This window comes from Dromiciops gliroides, chromosome 6 (assembly GCF_019393635.1).
Source record: "Dromiciops gliroides isolate mDroGli1 chromosome 6, mDroGli1.pri, whole genome shotgun sequence".
Lineage (NCBI taxonomy): Eukaryota > Metazoa > Chordata > Mammalia > Microbiotheria > Microbiotheriidae > Dromiciops > Dromiciops gliroides.
In genome coordinates, this window is record NC_057866.1 from 17,111,967 (window position 1) to 17,127,489 (window position 15,523).

Genomic DNA, 15,523 nt, shown 5'->3' on the forward strand with positions numbered 1-15,523 from the left:
ACAGCTCACACCGTCAGTGAGAGATCATGCCTGCCTTGGCTTTGTAATGGGTGACTCTCTCAATATTCTGCCTGTCTTTTTACACCTTCCGTCTTCCAACATGCTCCAAGATCCAGTGGCACAGACCTCCCCACTGATGCCACACACTGTCACCTGCTGTTCCTCATTCCTTGAACACTCTGGCTTTTCATCTCCTCCTCCTGCCTTCCCTGGCTCCCTTCACATCCCAGACAAAGACGCTGTTTCTCTCTGTCAAGAAACCTCGTCCAGTCCTCCTTAATAACTTCCCTCTGGGAACATCACTAACGATCCTGACTATAGCTTGTTTGTACGTGGCTGTTTCATGCTGTGTCCCCCACTGGGTCATGGGCTCCTTGAGGACAGGAATTTTTATCCCTAGACCTTAGTACAGTGCCCAGCACATAGTAGGTGCTTAATAAATGCTAGTTGACTGATTGGCTCCCAAGGGATCTAGACTCCCCTTTTCTTGGTCCAGAAGGCTTGGTCAGGAACTCTTCGGTTGAACTAGCATCTCCTCCATGACTTCTCCACTGGCCCACTCTCATTTTACTGTGTGTTTCTGCAGCCCCTGGTTTGGCCCGGGTGCTGCCTAATCTTTGTAAAACAAAGGGCTCAGACAAGAGGAGTCTAAAGTCCCTTCCATCTTGGCCATTCGATGACCCCACACAAATGCTCATATGTCCAGCTAGCAGCCACAAGCTTTGCTACTGGCCAGCCACCAAAAAGGGAGAGGTGGAAACATTGTCATGGCATGTTTTGTGACTTCCCCTTCCCCCAGAGTTTTATTTCACCCAGGGTGCTGCTGTCCAAGCTAAACCAGTTCCCACTTCCTTTCTTTTGCCCATAAAAATCCAAGCCACCATGTCTAGCATCCTGGTCTCCGGTGAGTCATGCGCTTAAACCATCTGCAGGCCCAGTGTTCTCCACCTGCACCTCCCATGTCTGCCCCCCACTTCCTCTTTACAGTAGCATCCTCCTCATAGACACTCAACTGAGCTCCAACAATTTTATATGCCATAATGAGTTTATGTCTGTGTTCCCCACCACCTTGATCCTCATGCTAAACCCTGAGGAGGGAAGGGGGGATGGAAATGATGCTGAAGGAGACTGATAATATGGACAACTCTATCTCAGACTAAATACTGTAAAGTCCCTGCCAGATCATAATGTTGGAGGCAGCCATGCAGAATAGGTGGATGGAATCCATTTTCCATTAGTCATCAGTCAATAAGTATCAAATCTTGAATGGCATACTGAAGAAATAGAAACAAAGATCCCTGCCTTCACAGAGATTAGACTCTAAAAGGAGTTAAGGCTGATCCATCTGGAACAATCCTTGCCAATGGTAATTGAGTATTATGGGAGTTCAGAGAAGAGACCCAATCATTGTAGGTTGGAGAGGAAATAGGATTTGATACATGAAGTAAAAGGCAGCCACCATGGGTTTCTGAGCAAGAGAGTGGCATGAAAAAAGCAGGGGGTTAAGAAGAATCAGGGGCAGCTAGGTGGCGCAGTGGGTAAAGCACTGGCCCTGGAGTCAGGAGGACCTGAGTTCAAATCCAGCCTCAGACGCTTAACACTTACTAGCTGTGTGACCCTAAGCAAGTCACTTAACCCCAATTGCTTCACCCCCCCCCAAAAAAAAGAAGAATCAGAAGATCTCAGAGCTGCAATATTCCAAACAAGTGGCCATCTATAGGTATAGTTTGAAGACCTCCAAGGAGGGGAAGCACACAACCTCCTCACACCACTTTGGGGTGCTTAATTGGAAGGCAGTCAGCCTTAGGGGAAGCTGGTCTGCCTCTGCTGTTCACCCAGCAGGATAAGAGAGAGACAGAGAAGCCATGAGCTTAGTTAGGGCACATCAGAATCCACTCAACAGAGGGTTCTGATATATTTATTCTGAGTTAGTTAATCATCTCCAAGCTCCCATCAGGTATTACAAGGGAGCTGCCCCAAGGGAAGGTATATACCCATCCAGTCGTAGAAATGAATTTCTTTCAAAAACAAGTCATTTTCCTAACTAAAGGCTTTTGCTTCTCCTAATCATCTCCCCAAGGGACCTCTCAGTGCTCAGAGTTGCCTGCAAAAGCCAAGGGACCATTTCCTTTTTCTCACCCACAGAGAGACTCTTATCAGACCCTTGACAGTCCATATGTCTGTGGTCTGAGAGGTACTGAGAAGACATGAGCAAATTAACCAGATATGGTCCAAGGAGCCATTAAAATGAAAACAGCTCCACAAAGCAAAATTACATTCTAACCCACCAGGAAAACTGCAGAAATTCATCAAAGTTTCCTTTTTAAGAAAGTTTGGGTTCTCCTCTCTGTGACCTGTTCTCACTAGCCTCTGCCTTCCTTTCTTTTTCCCTTCCCTGTAGTCCCTGCTCTACATTCAGGAAAGACTGTTCTGATAATAACTTCAACTGTTCTATGAAGTCATAGCCTCACATATTTAGAAATGAAAGGGATGCTAGAAGTCATCTAGTTTCATTTGAGAAGTTCCCAAATGCAGTTGTCCATCAAATGTGCATGGAAGCTTTGGAAATCATCTTCTAGTGCAAACCTCACAATTTATAAAGGAGAAGACTGAAGTCTAGACATTGGGAGTGACTTATCCAAGGTCATGCAGATTTGGTATGTATGTGAGTAAATGGTAGAGCTGAGATTTGAACCAAGGTCTTCTGTCCGCACATCAAATGCCCTTGTACTTATGCAGGCAATTTTTTTGAACCCAAGTTCAAATTTTAAGATTTAAGTCTATTAAATTTCATCTTATTAATTTGGTCCATACAACCTGTCATGATATTTTGGATCCTGACTGTTGGCAAAGGGGACTCTCTCCCCCAGCTTCACCCCAGGGTACAGAATAGTCCCTAGCTCCAGCCTGAGTTACAGCCACAGCCACATCTGCAGCCTCAGCTGCCCCAAGTCTCTTTCTAGCAAACTGACCTTGGACAAGGTGACTCTGAAGGGGAAAAGGGTCATCATGAGGGTGAATTTTAATGTTCCCATGAAGAACAAAGAGAAAACCAACAACCAGAGAATCAAAGCCGTTCTTCCTAGCATCAATTACCGTTTGCATAATAGAACCAAGTCCATTGTTCTAATGAGCTCCTTAGACTGACCTGATGGTATCCCCATGCCTGACAAATACTCCTTGGAGCCCATGGCTACAGAGCTCAAATTCTCGCTGAGCAAAGATGTTCTGTTCCTGAAGGATTGTGTGGATCCAGAAGTGAAAAAAGCCTGTGATAACCCACCTAATGGTTCTATACTTTTCCTGGAGAATCTCTGCTTCCATGTAGAAGAAGAAAAAGGCAAAGATGCTTCTGGGAATAAGATCAAAGCTGAGCCAGCCAAAGAAGAGGTCTGCTTTTTAAGTCCCTCTTTAAGCTGGGGGATGTCTGTCAATGATGCTTTGGCTATTGCTCACTAGGTCCACAGTGTGGATGAATCTGCCCCAGAAGGCATGTGACTTCCCCATGAAAAAAAGAACTAATTTATTTTGCCAAGATCCTGGAGAGCCCAGAAAGGCCCTTTCTGGCCACCTTGGGCAGAGCTACAGTTGCAAACAAGATCCAGTTGATCAACAATATGCTTGACAAAGTCATTGGTGGTGGGATAGGTTTCAACTTCCTCAAGATGCTCAAAAACATGTAGATTGGAACTCATCTTTTCGATGAAGGGCCAAGACTGTCAAAGACCTGATGCTCAAGGCTGAGAAGAATGGAGTCAAGATCACTCTGTCTATTGACTTCATCACGGCAGATGGGTATACCGAGACTGACCAAACCACATTGGCTTCTGGCATCACTGATGGATGGATAAATCTGGATGGCCCATGAACAGCAAGTACACAGAAGATGTGGCCCAGGCCAAACATATTGGACTTGTTGAAGTATTTGAGTGGAAGCCTTTGCTTGGGGAATCAAAGAGCTGATGAACAATGAGGTGGGGGGGACACTTCCACCTGCTGTGCCAAATGGAACCCTGAGGACAAAGTCAGCCATGTGAGCAGGGGGTGGAGGTGCCAGTCTAGAGCCGCCAGAGGGCAAAGTCCACCCTGGGGCAGTCACCCTGAACAATGCCTAATGGATCCTACTTTCCTGCCTGCTGGTTCCTGGGCACAACCCTTCCAATATGCCATTGCAGTGTTTCTTGTCCCTTTCCTCAGCACTAGCCAGGTTTCTCCCTCAAGACTCAATCAGGGGGCAGCTAGGTGGCGCAGTGGATAGGGCACCAGCCCTGGATTCAAGAGGACCTGAGTTCAAATCTGGCCTCAGACACTTGACACTTGCTAGTTGTGTGACCCTGGGCAGGTCACTTAACCCCCATTGCCCAGGGGAAAAAAAACTCAATCAGTAACCAGAAGATGGGGCAATAAGAGCCCCAGAAGAAGCTCAACTTTATTTCCTGAGTGTGCCTGTTTTCAGATATCACTTGAATTTATTTTGTGTGTCTAAACCATTGGTGTCATCTATAGAGTGTGTGTGTATGTATATATATACACACACACTCACATATATAGAGGATATATAAATATATAATATATACAAATATAATATGTGACTATCTAGCATATATTATAATATATAATGTATAAGTATAATGACATATATATCCTTTAGAAAGGAAAAAAATTAAAGCCACTATTAGCCATACCCTCTTGAAATGGTTTGTTCTGTTCAGCTTTGTTACCAGCTGTTTTTGTCATTACCCACACACCGTATGGAAACAAGAAAAAAACTTTCGTTTGGGTGGGGGTGGGGAGGTTGACCTATTAAATAAACAGTTCTTAAAAGTGCCAGCTCAAAAAATTATACCAGTTGTGCCTTCATCCATATCACTGATAAGAAAATAAAAGTTGGTAGAAAAAAGCCCTGTGGTTCTCAGAGACCTCCCCAATGGCTGACATCATCCCAGCTCTGAAACCACCCAAATGTATCATCATTCATCCTTCTCTCTAACATGTTCAAGAATATCATCTGAAACCTTATCAAATGCCTAAATGAAATCTAAGTATTTTTATTTTTCATTGGTCTAACAGTCTAGCAACTCAAAAAAAGGAAATTAGGTTCATCTGACCTGGTGAACCCATGGTTGATTCTAGTGATCACTACTTTCTTTCTAAGTGCTTGAAAACAATCCCCTTTTTTTTCGGGGCAATGGGGGTTAAGTGACTTGCCCAGGGTCACACAGCTAGCAAGTGCCAAGTGTCTGAGGCCAGATTTGAGCTCAGGTCCTCCTGAATCCAGGGCCAGTGCTTTATCCACTGTGCCACCTGGCTGCCCCCCAAAAACAATCCCTTTAATAAAGCATTTTAGAACCTTGCTAGGGGTTAAAGTCAAGTTCCCTAGCCTTCATACCTACATTCTTCTCTTCCTAAATTAGTCATCATGTTTGCCCATCCCTCCAAATTTTTCAAAGATCATTGACAGCAGTTGAAGAATCACATCCCATCTGGTCATTACCCCCTCTCCCAGGGCTCTGTCTCTTCATCTAAATCGTGTGCCTTCACTGGCATGAAAGAATTTCTAACATTGACAAGTAGATGGCAGGTAGGAGACAGAAGGATTTAGTTCAGATGAGATTTCCCTACAATCTGTGAAATCCTACCCATGGGTTTCCTCTTACTCCACCTTGCTAACAAGCTTAGCCTGTGTAACCAACAAGAAATGTCGGGGGATGGGGGGGGAGCAGCTGTCCAATGTAGCAGCCCCACCAAGCTCCCTGACTCACTTGAAGAAGTGCCTGATCCCATAGCTGGACTGGCATTAACTGAAGTAGGCACTACATCAAGGAGATGCTGGTTCAAGTCCCTGGCTACATGAAGGATTTGCTGCATGACTTGGGGAAAATTAATTAACCTTTCTGGGCCTAATTCTTCCCCTATATAAATAGCTCACATCAATAGAATGCTCTAAACAGAGTTAGGTCATAGACCCCTTTCACAGTATAGTGAAGCCCATGGGCTCAAATAATATTTTAAATATAGGAAATAAAATACATAGGAATACAAAGGAAACCAATTAAATTGAAATAATCATTGAAACCAATTTCATGGGACCCAGGTTAAGAACTCCTGTTACAATTCCTGTTATGTTACAAAGTAATATAGGGTTGACCACTAGCAACTTCATGGTGATCAACAGTAATATCTACTCATAGTAATAAATAAAAGGTGCTCTGACATCCATGAAACAAGGGAATTCTACAAGTGCTCTGTTCCACACTTCTATGTAAATCTCATTCTAGAGATCCCCAAACTCATTAAACCAAAAGTAGAGGGACCCTAGAGAATGACATGTTAAGAAAAGAAGAGTCCACGCTGGGATTGGAGCCCTTGTTGGCAAATTCCTTAAACCCAGGATTTCCAAGATGTCACTCACTGGGCCAGATGGGCCAATCTAGAGCCACAAAGCATCACCTCCCAGTTCCTCTAGAGGCAATCACAGATAAGCCAAATTCTTCTCCCATACAGTAAACCCCAGGGATGCGGGGGGAAAAAAAACCCAACCCTAATAAATGCTAGAAGGAAGGATTATTTCAGGTAGATGGAATCCTCAGACTTTACAACATCAATCTAAGGTCCTCTCCAAAGGAACTAGACAGGCAGCGATGGAGATAATCAGTGCCCCAAGAAGGAAAGATCTCCTAGAAAGGTCTCAGTGAGTCATACTCAAGGAGAGATATGGTCTCTCATCTTCTACGTATCAGTCCAATGAAGCTTCATACCCAATCCTATGGGCACTCAACTATCCTTTGATTCCTTATCCTTCTCCAAGACCTTGCTACATGAGGGAAAGTGGTAAGTCGGTTGTGAGAAATGAAAGTGGAAAGAAAGAAACAATCATTTATTAAGCACCTATATGTGCCAGGCCTGTGCTAAGTGCTTTACAGATATTCTCTCAGGTATTATTGTTGCTGTCATCTTGTTTAGTTGTTTTCAGTCCTGTCCAACTCTGTGATCCCTTTTGGGGTTTTCTTGGCAAAGATACTGGACTGATTTGCCATGTCCCTCCCTCACCAGCTTATTTTACAGATGAGGAAAATGAGGCAAACAAGATGAAGTGACTTGCCCAGGGTCACACAGCTAGTAAATGTCTGAAGACAGATTTGAACTCAGGTCTTCCTGACTCCAGGCCCTGCCCTCTACCCACTGCACCACCCAGCTGCCCCAGGTGTTATTAACACCCCCATTTTACAGTTGAGGAAACTAAGGTAAAACAGAAGTTGGAAAGAATAACTCCTTCAACAGGGAAAGGATGGGTTAATAATGATTACAAAACCATAGAGTAAAGAAACAGTGAAAAAAGAGAAAGGTTTTTCATTTTAGGATTGAGAGACTTAGGAATCCTTTAAAAAACATTGCTGGATTCACCTAATAAATTTTTGTTAAATTGAGTTTAATTGGATGTGATTGGACTGGAATGAAGTGGACTGGACTGGACTGCATTGAACTGGGTTGAATAGAATAGAACAGAATGACTGTGATGTTCTGCTATTTGTGAAGTTGAGTTTTAAGGGCAGGTCTCTCTTAAGGCTATTTCCTCCTAGGCTAGGCACAGCGTTTGTGGTTCAGAGAAGTTGCCGTGGGGAATTCTCTACTGGCTATAAACCAGTGGTACAAACAGTAGGGTTTCCCTTAGATGTGGTTACTGACTTACATGTTCTTCCACACAATTCTGCTTTTTCTATCAAAAATAGAACTCATTAAAATAGCCAAGAAGAGCATCTAATCACTAGATCTATATACGAAGGGTAAACAAGGGCAGAGTATATGAAAGGTTGAGGAATGGAGAATTTCCTCTTGAGTCCTAGAAAATAATAATAGCTAACATTTTGCTAATGCTATAAGCATAGCAACTGGTGGAAGCTTGGGGCGGCAAGGTGGCCCAGCAGATAACCTCATAACTTCAGTTATAATCTATCCTCAGACAGTTACTAGCTGTGTGACCCTGGGCAAGTCATTTAACCCTGTTTTCCTCAGTTTCCACATCTGTAAATTAATCTGGAGAAGGAAATGGCAAATCACTCCAGTATCTTTGCCAAGAAAACCCCAAATGGGGTCGCCAAGGATTGGGCACGACTGAACGACATAAGTTTTGATAAGTGCCATAATGTCATTTGATCTTCAAAACAACTCTGGGAAGTGAGTACCTTTAAAATTATCCCCATTTTAAAGATGAAAAAACTGAGGCTGAGAGGTTAAATGATTTGCCCAGGATTAGCATAATTAGTAATTATCTGAGGCAGGATTTGAACTCAGCTCTCTCCAGACTCCAAGTTCAGTCCTCTAGCCAATGCACCACTTGACACTCCACCCCCCCACCCCCCACCCCACCCCACTCCACACACACAAGAAGACTGGAACTTGTCTATATCTAAGACATTCATAAGGCTATTCTAAAAGATGCCCTTCAAAAATTCTCAAAGGTTTTAAAATTTTCACATCACCTCTGTTTTCATGACTCCCTTCCCTGGCCCTCCAAAGTCACTTGATATTTGACCAGTACATGCAATTACTGTGTAAATAGCCCCTTAAAGGCTTGGAAGTCCAAGACTGGAGGCATCAATCAAGAAGTTACAAAAGTGGGGCAGCTAGGTGGCGCAGTGCATAGAGCACCGGCCCTGGAGTCAGGAATACCTGAGTTCAAATCTGGCCTCAGACACTTAACACTTACTAGCTGTGTGACCCTGGGCAAGTCACTTAACCCCCCTTGCCCCGCAAAAAAAAAAAAAAGACAAAAACAAAAACAAAAAAACAAAGGGCCAATGCAAACTGGATGATCTTCATACCTAAGAAGTAGACAGGCGTAGGCCCAGTGAGCAGCCCCCAGTATGCACCATGTAGAGGGATGCAGGGAAGAATACCTTTTAACAGGATATTTTATAAATGCAAACATTTTAATGCTAAGAATAGTCTCTCCATGGTATAGATTTATTTTAAGATGTCAGGTCATATACATTACAATAGGAAAAGCTCAAGGCTTCTAGAGCTGAACACAGTGCATGGAATTTAGTGGGTGATTAATAAATGTTGAATGACTGATCGATAGTAGACAGGTAAAAACCTCCCCTGGGGGATACAACTGTTGTGTCCTAGCTCTGCAGTGTTGTTAGAAAGAGTGCCAAGTTTGTAGCCAGAGGATTTGGGTTCGAATCCTGCCTATCTGCTGGCTAGACAATTATGGGCTGTCACTTACCCTCTCTGTCATCAATTTCCTTGCTGCAAAATAAGATTGGCTAAACAAGAGAAAAGGAAAATGTACCTTCTTTCCTCTTTTCATTACAGAGGAAGGAGGTTCCATGGGTGTGGATTACAACATACACAAGACCTAATGTGTTAACTAGCTTTGTAAAAACTGTTTTCTTTCTTATTTTTTATTACAAGGGATAGTGTGCTGGTCAGGGTAGAATGGATATATCTGAAAATCAACTTTTTTTTTTTTTGTGGGACAATGAGGGTTAAGTGACTCACCCAGGGTCACACAGCTAGTAAGTGTCAGGTGTCTGAGGCCATATTTGAACTCAGGTTCTTCTGAATCCAGGGCCAGTGCTTTATCTACTTGTTAAGGGCTAAAATTCTAGCTAGTCTAAAATATCCAATGAGTGGTCGCCAATAAATTATAAGCTTTAGCAAGAGTTAGACTTTTAAGCGTTTATTAAGGAGAATAAGAAATTGGTAAAGAGAGAAAGGCCTAGATTCCTATCTATTAAAGGGAGAGCACATTTCTAGCTCCGCTCTCCACCAGAGTCCAAAGGAAAGCAAGCGAGCCCGAGCGCCAGTCTCTTCCTTCCTCCTCCCACTAGCCCGCGTCACTTCCTTTTCCAAAGAAAAGACTCCTGGTCTTGCCTTCAAAGACCTTCCCTTCATGGGCAGAACTCTTCTACAGTAAGTCTCCAGCAGGTGATGTCATTCCAATCGTTACACACTGTGCTACCTAGCTGCCCCCCATTCTTTTTTTAGTGAGGCAATTGGGGTTAAGTGACTTGCTGAGGGTCACACAGCTAGTAAGTGTTAAGTGTTTGAGGCCGGATTTGAACTCAGGTACTCCTGACTCCAGGACCAGTGCTCTATCCACTGCACCACCTAGCTGCCCCTACCCCCCATTTTTTAAAAGAGGGGTTATACTAGATGACCTCCAAGGTCCCTTCCACCTCCAAGTCCATAATCTGTGGTCTAAAATCTTTGGAGGGAGGCCCAAATTCTAAGGTGTCAGACTACTGCCTGCTCCAAGCCAGTGCTTCCTTAAGGTAAGTCTGATGGGTGAGCCTTAGGTATTTAGCTTGTCCTTCCAGCTACTATCAGAAGTAAAGGAACATGGGGCAGCTAGGTGGTGCAGTGGATAAAGCACTGGCCCTGGATTCAGGAGGACCTGAGTTCAAATATGACCTCAGACACTTGACACTCACTAGCTGTGTGACCTTGGGCAAATCCCTTAACCCCAATTGTCTCACCAAAAAAAAAAAAGTAGTAAGGGAACCCCCCCAAGTGGGGTCTCAGTCTTGGTAATTCCCCAGCCAGGGATTCAGCCTCATTAACACCGGGCTGTTATTTCAGGCCCTGGGAGTTTGGCCAAGCTGCTAAAGAATAAATATCTCCCACCCAGCACCTGATGGCAGCAGCTTCAATAAGTTTTGATACTGGGCCCATCTGTGGCCTAATCTCCTTAGGTGGCATCAATTTTTCAGCAGGCCTTGAACCAAGTGAAATTAAGGGTCTTAGATCATTTGCCTCAAAGGTTTTTCTTTCATGGCCTTTAGAGGCCAGCCTCTGGTCCTCCTCTACCCCCACCCCCCACCAAAGCCCTAGCATTCCTTGCTTTATGAAGGTGATTCCCAAGGAAATAATGAGTTAGCATTTGTATAGCATTTTATATGTGTTATCCTCACAGCAGCCCTGAAGGGCAGGTGCTTTTATTATTCTCATTTAGGATTTGAAGTCAGCTCTTCTGGCTCCAAGTCTAATATTTTAGCCACTGAGTCACTGAGGAAGAGGGAGGGGGAGGGTGCAATCCCTGCCCCTGCCCATTCCGAGGGTATCAGTAAGCTTCAGGCCTTGGTTGGTAGAAGCCCACTCCTTATGTGGTCTCCACATCATCTTTCCCAGCAGCATCGGGTGCCATGGAAGGGAATCCCACTGTGATCAAAGAGTCCTCTTTGTGATCTTCTTCCTGGTCTACTCAGTGACCGTGCTGAGCAATCTGGGCACAGTCACCCTGATCCGCACCCACCCTCACCCCACAGGCCCATGTGCTTCTTCCTGAGCGCCCTCTCCTTTCTTGACTTCTCCTACTCGACTACAAACACCCCGTAGCTGCTGGCCGGCTTCCTCACCAGAGACAAGGCCGTCTCCTTTGCTGCCTGTGTGTTTCAGATGGCCATGATGACTCTCCACGGGACAGCAGAATGTCTGCTCCTGGCTGTCACGGCCTATGACCAGTTTGTGGCCATCTGCCACCCTCTGCTCTACCATGCTGTCATGTCCCCACGCTTGTGAGTGGAGCAGGCGGCCATGACCTATGCTGCAGGGGCAGACAACACGGCTGCGCAGGTGGGGAATGTCTTCAGGCCGCCCTACTGTGGCCCTGACGTCATCGGGATGACTTCTGTGACGTCCCTCCAGTGCTCCAGTTCATCACCATTTCTATCATCCTGGTCTCCTACACCTACATCCTGGTCACTTCCCCGAGGCCCAGCGGAAGGCCATCTCCCTCTTCTATGGTACTATCATCTCTTTTTTTTTTTTTTTTTTGGTGAGGCAATTGGGGTTAAGTGACTTGCCCAGGGTCACACAGCTAGTATGTGTTAAGTACTATCATCTTCATGTATGCTCAGCCAAATTCCAGTAAACCCTCAGACCAGAACAAGGTCATGTCTGAGTTCTACACCACTGCGATCCCCATGCTCAATCCTTTGATCTACAGCCTCAGAAATAAGGAGGTAAAGACAGCCTTGAGGAAGAAGCTCAAGGGAAGGACTCAAGAGAAAAGCTAGCATCTACCTTCCCAGGGCAATAGAGCGCCAGGCCTAGAGTCAGAAAAACCTGGGTTCAAATCTAGCCACAGACACTTACCAGCTGTGTGACCCTAGGCAAGTCCCTGAACTCTGTTTGCCTCAGTTTCCTCATTTAAATTCCTCACGTAAAATAAGCTGGAGAAGGAAACGGAAAACCACTCCAGTATCTCTGCCAAGAAAACCCCAAAAGGGGTCACCGAGAGTCAGACACAACTGAAATGACTGAATAACAACAACAACAAGAAGCTATTAACAAATATAAGATTTGGGGCAAGTTAATTTGCCTCTCTATACATCAAGTGCTGCCATTTACCATCCCCATTTTTCAGAGAGAAAATGGAGACTTATAGTAAAATGACTTATCCAGGGTCACACATGGAACCATAACTGGACCCCCGTTGGACACAAAGATCACTACAACACAGGCCTCGATGATACCATGCACACCCACTTTACTGTGACTCTTATGCCAGGCCAATCCTGGACACCACGTGGGTCATTGCACTTCCCTCAGTATTGGGTACAAGTAAAGTTTACTTTGTTGTGAGCATCAGGGAAAGCCTTGAAGGGGGCAAGAAGAAGAAGAAAGTCACAAAATACAACCAGGTTGGGGGGGGGTTGTGGGAAGAAACAATGGGGTATAAGGTAAAGCCAAGATACTTGGGGGTGAGCGCATGTTCCTTTTTTAAAGTACCAGTTGGGCAGATTGCTTTTCTGGCACCTTTCCCCAAGTTATTCCAGGTTCTTGGCCCAGGTAGCAGGTCCAGGAACCAAAATATCATTGCCCTGATTTTCCATACACTGGGATCCATAACCTACTTTCATATACGCATGTAGTGGAAAGAGCTCTGGGTTTGGAATCAGGAAAGAACTGGCCTGGAATGCTTCCTCTGATGTATAGGAGCTGTGTAAGCATAGCCAACTCACTTAAATTTTTGATTTCCTTATCTATCAAATGAGGGTATTCATATTTGCCTTTCCTTGTCTCACTCACAGAGTCATTGTGAGGTTCAAAGCGATGGATCTGTAAAAAAGTGTTTCAAAAACTGATGCAGGGAAGGCTGTGTAGCATAGTGGATACAAGACACTGATTCAAATCCTACCTCAGACACGCTAGCTGTGTGATTGTTGTGGTACAGTCACGTCCAACTCATGGCCCCATTTGGGGATTTCTTGGCAAAGATCCTGTAGAAGTTTGCCATTTCCTTTTCCAGTTCATTTTTTTGTTTGTTTGTTTGGTTTTTTGGGGGTTTTTTTGTTTTTTTGTGGGGCAATGAGGGTTAAGTGACTTGCCCAGGGTCACACAGCTAGTAAGTGTCAAGTGTCTGAGGCCGGATTTGAACTCAGGTACTCCTGAATCCAGGGCCGGTGCTTTATCCACTGCGCCATTTAGCTGCCCCTCCAGTTCATTTTATAGATGAGGAAACTGAGGCAAACAGGGTGAAGTGACTTACCCAGGATCACACAGCTAGTAAGTATCTGAGGCCAGATTTGAACTCAGGAGAAGGACTCTGACTCCAGGCCCACACTCTATCCACTATGCCACCTAGCTACCCATTAGCTGTATAATCATGGATAGATAAATCCCTTAACTTCTAAGTTCCCTCAGACATTTCTCAAAGACTAAAGGTTTCTGAAAGTTGAGAACTGGAAGGGATGGAGAAAGTTTTCACAAGAGCAGTTCCCACCCTATGAAAGCATAGGTGCAGATTTGCTTCCACTCCCTCCTTCAAGTCACTGTCTTTAACTGGACCTCAATTTCCTCTTCTGCAAAAGTATATTTTGGATTAGACAATCTCTCAGGGCTCTTGCAGCTCTGTGTCCTATGAATACTTTGAATTACAGATTTATACCATGCCTTACGTTATTGTTGTTCAATCATTCAGTCATGTCTAGCTCTTCATGACCCTGTGGACCATAGCACACCATTCCGATGTCATATCTTTTAGCATCTTAATACAGTCTATGAGGTTTTCTTGGCAAAAATACTAGAATGGTTTGCCATTTCCTTCTCCAGTAGATCACCTTTTGTCAGAACTCTCCACTGTGACCTGTCCATCTTGAGCAACCCTGTACAGCATAGTTCATAGTTTCATTGAGTTATGCAAACCCTTCCCCCATGACAAGTCTATAATTCAGCTCTCTCATCATATGTGAAAGACCATAAAAAAATAGCTTTCCATTCATAAGAATATACTCCCCAGGAAGTAAAAAGTGAAAAAAGACAAAAACTAAGAAAGAATAAAGGCCTAAGACAAACCAAAATATTGAAAGCAACACAATGATAGAAAAGAACTCAAAACAAGGTGCGTTTCAATCAGTGAGGGGATGGCTAGAAAATTTTGCTATGTAGATATAATGGAATGTTATTATGCTATAAGGTAATATGCAGAGAAAGAATTCAGAAATCATGGGAAGATTTGTGTGAACAGATGCAGGGTAAAGTCAGCAGAAGCAGGATACTACAACAATACATATGAAAAGATTACTCAAAGAAAGCTAAAAGCTAAACAATTGCCAAGTCAGTGGAGGCCCAGAGAGCAAATAATGAACTATCCCTCCCCTTCTCACAGAGGAGAAACAGAGGACTACTAGGATTGAATACTGGATACATTGTCAAATTATTTTGTTTAATTGTTTTGCTTCACCACAAAAGAGGAATCAGTCTGATGGGAGCCATTGAAATGACTTATAGAAAGATAAGGAGCATCTAGGAATTACACTATTTAAAAAAAGTGGGGGTCTCCAACAGCAGCACTGATTGCCCTGGGTATTACATATATGTGTGTGTGTATGTGTGTATGCATATGTATATACATCTATGCACATGTGTGAATATGTATATACATGTGTATATGTATGTGTGTACATATACATACATATTTATTTTTATTTATATATGTGCGTGTGTGTGTGCATGTATGTGTGCATGTGTGTATATGTGTGTATATGTGTGTATGTATATATGTGTGTATGTATGTGTGTATGTATGTATGTATCTGCAACCCCACAGGTATCACAAATGGTTTGATTGATTCATTAAGCCACCTACCCTTTTTGATTACCACACAGAATAAGAAGCTACCTCACCCTACCTTTAAGAGCTGCTATTTTAAACTAGACAAGTTGAGGAAACATGAGTTGGTCTTCATTCTTTTTTTTTTTTTTTTTTTTTTTTTTTTAGTGAGGCAATTGGGGTTAAGCGACTTGCCCAGGGTCACACAGCTAGTAAGTGTTAAGTGTCTGAGGCTGGATTTGAACTCAGGTACTCCTGACTCCAAGGCCAGTGCTCTATCCACTGCGCCATCTAGCTGCCCCGGTCTTCATTCTTGACTTTAAAGGATGGAAGGTGAAACATACCTTCCTCCTCTTGTCAGATGGAGGCAGATTTTAAGTGAACAATGAGATGATGTTACAGTGTTAGACATGGCAAGGATATTGATTAGTCTTGTTTAATTGTACTTCTTTGTTCCACAGAA

General features: G+C 43.8%; 1 pseudogene; it reads left to right on the plus strand.

Moving 5' to 3' along the window:
- The first annotated feature begins 882 nt into the window (after positions 1-882).
- Positions 883-4,115, plus strand: LOC122731843 (annotated as a pseudogene).
- The last annotated feature ends 11,408 nt before the right edge of the window (positions 4,116-15,523 follow it).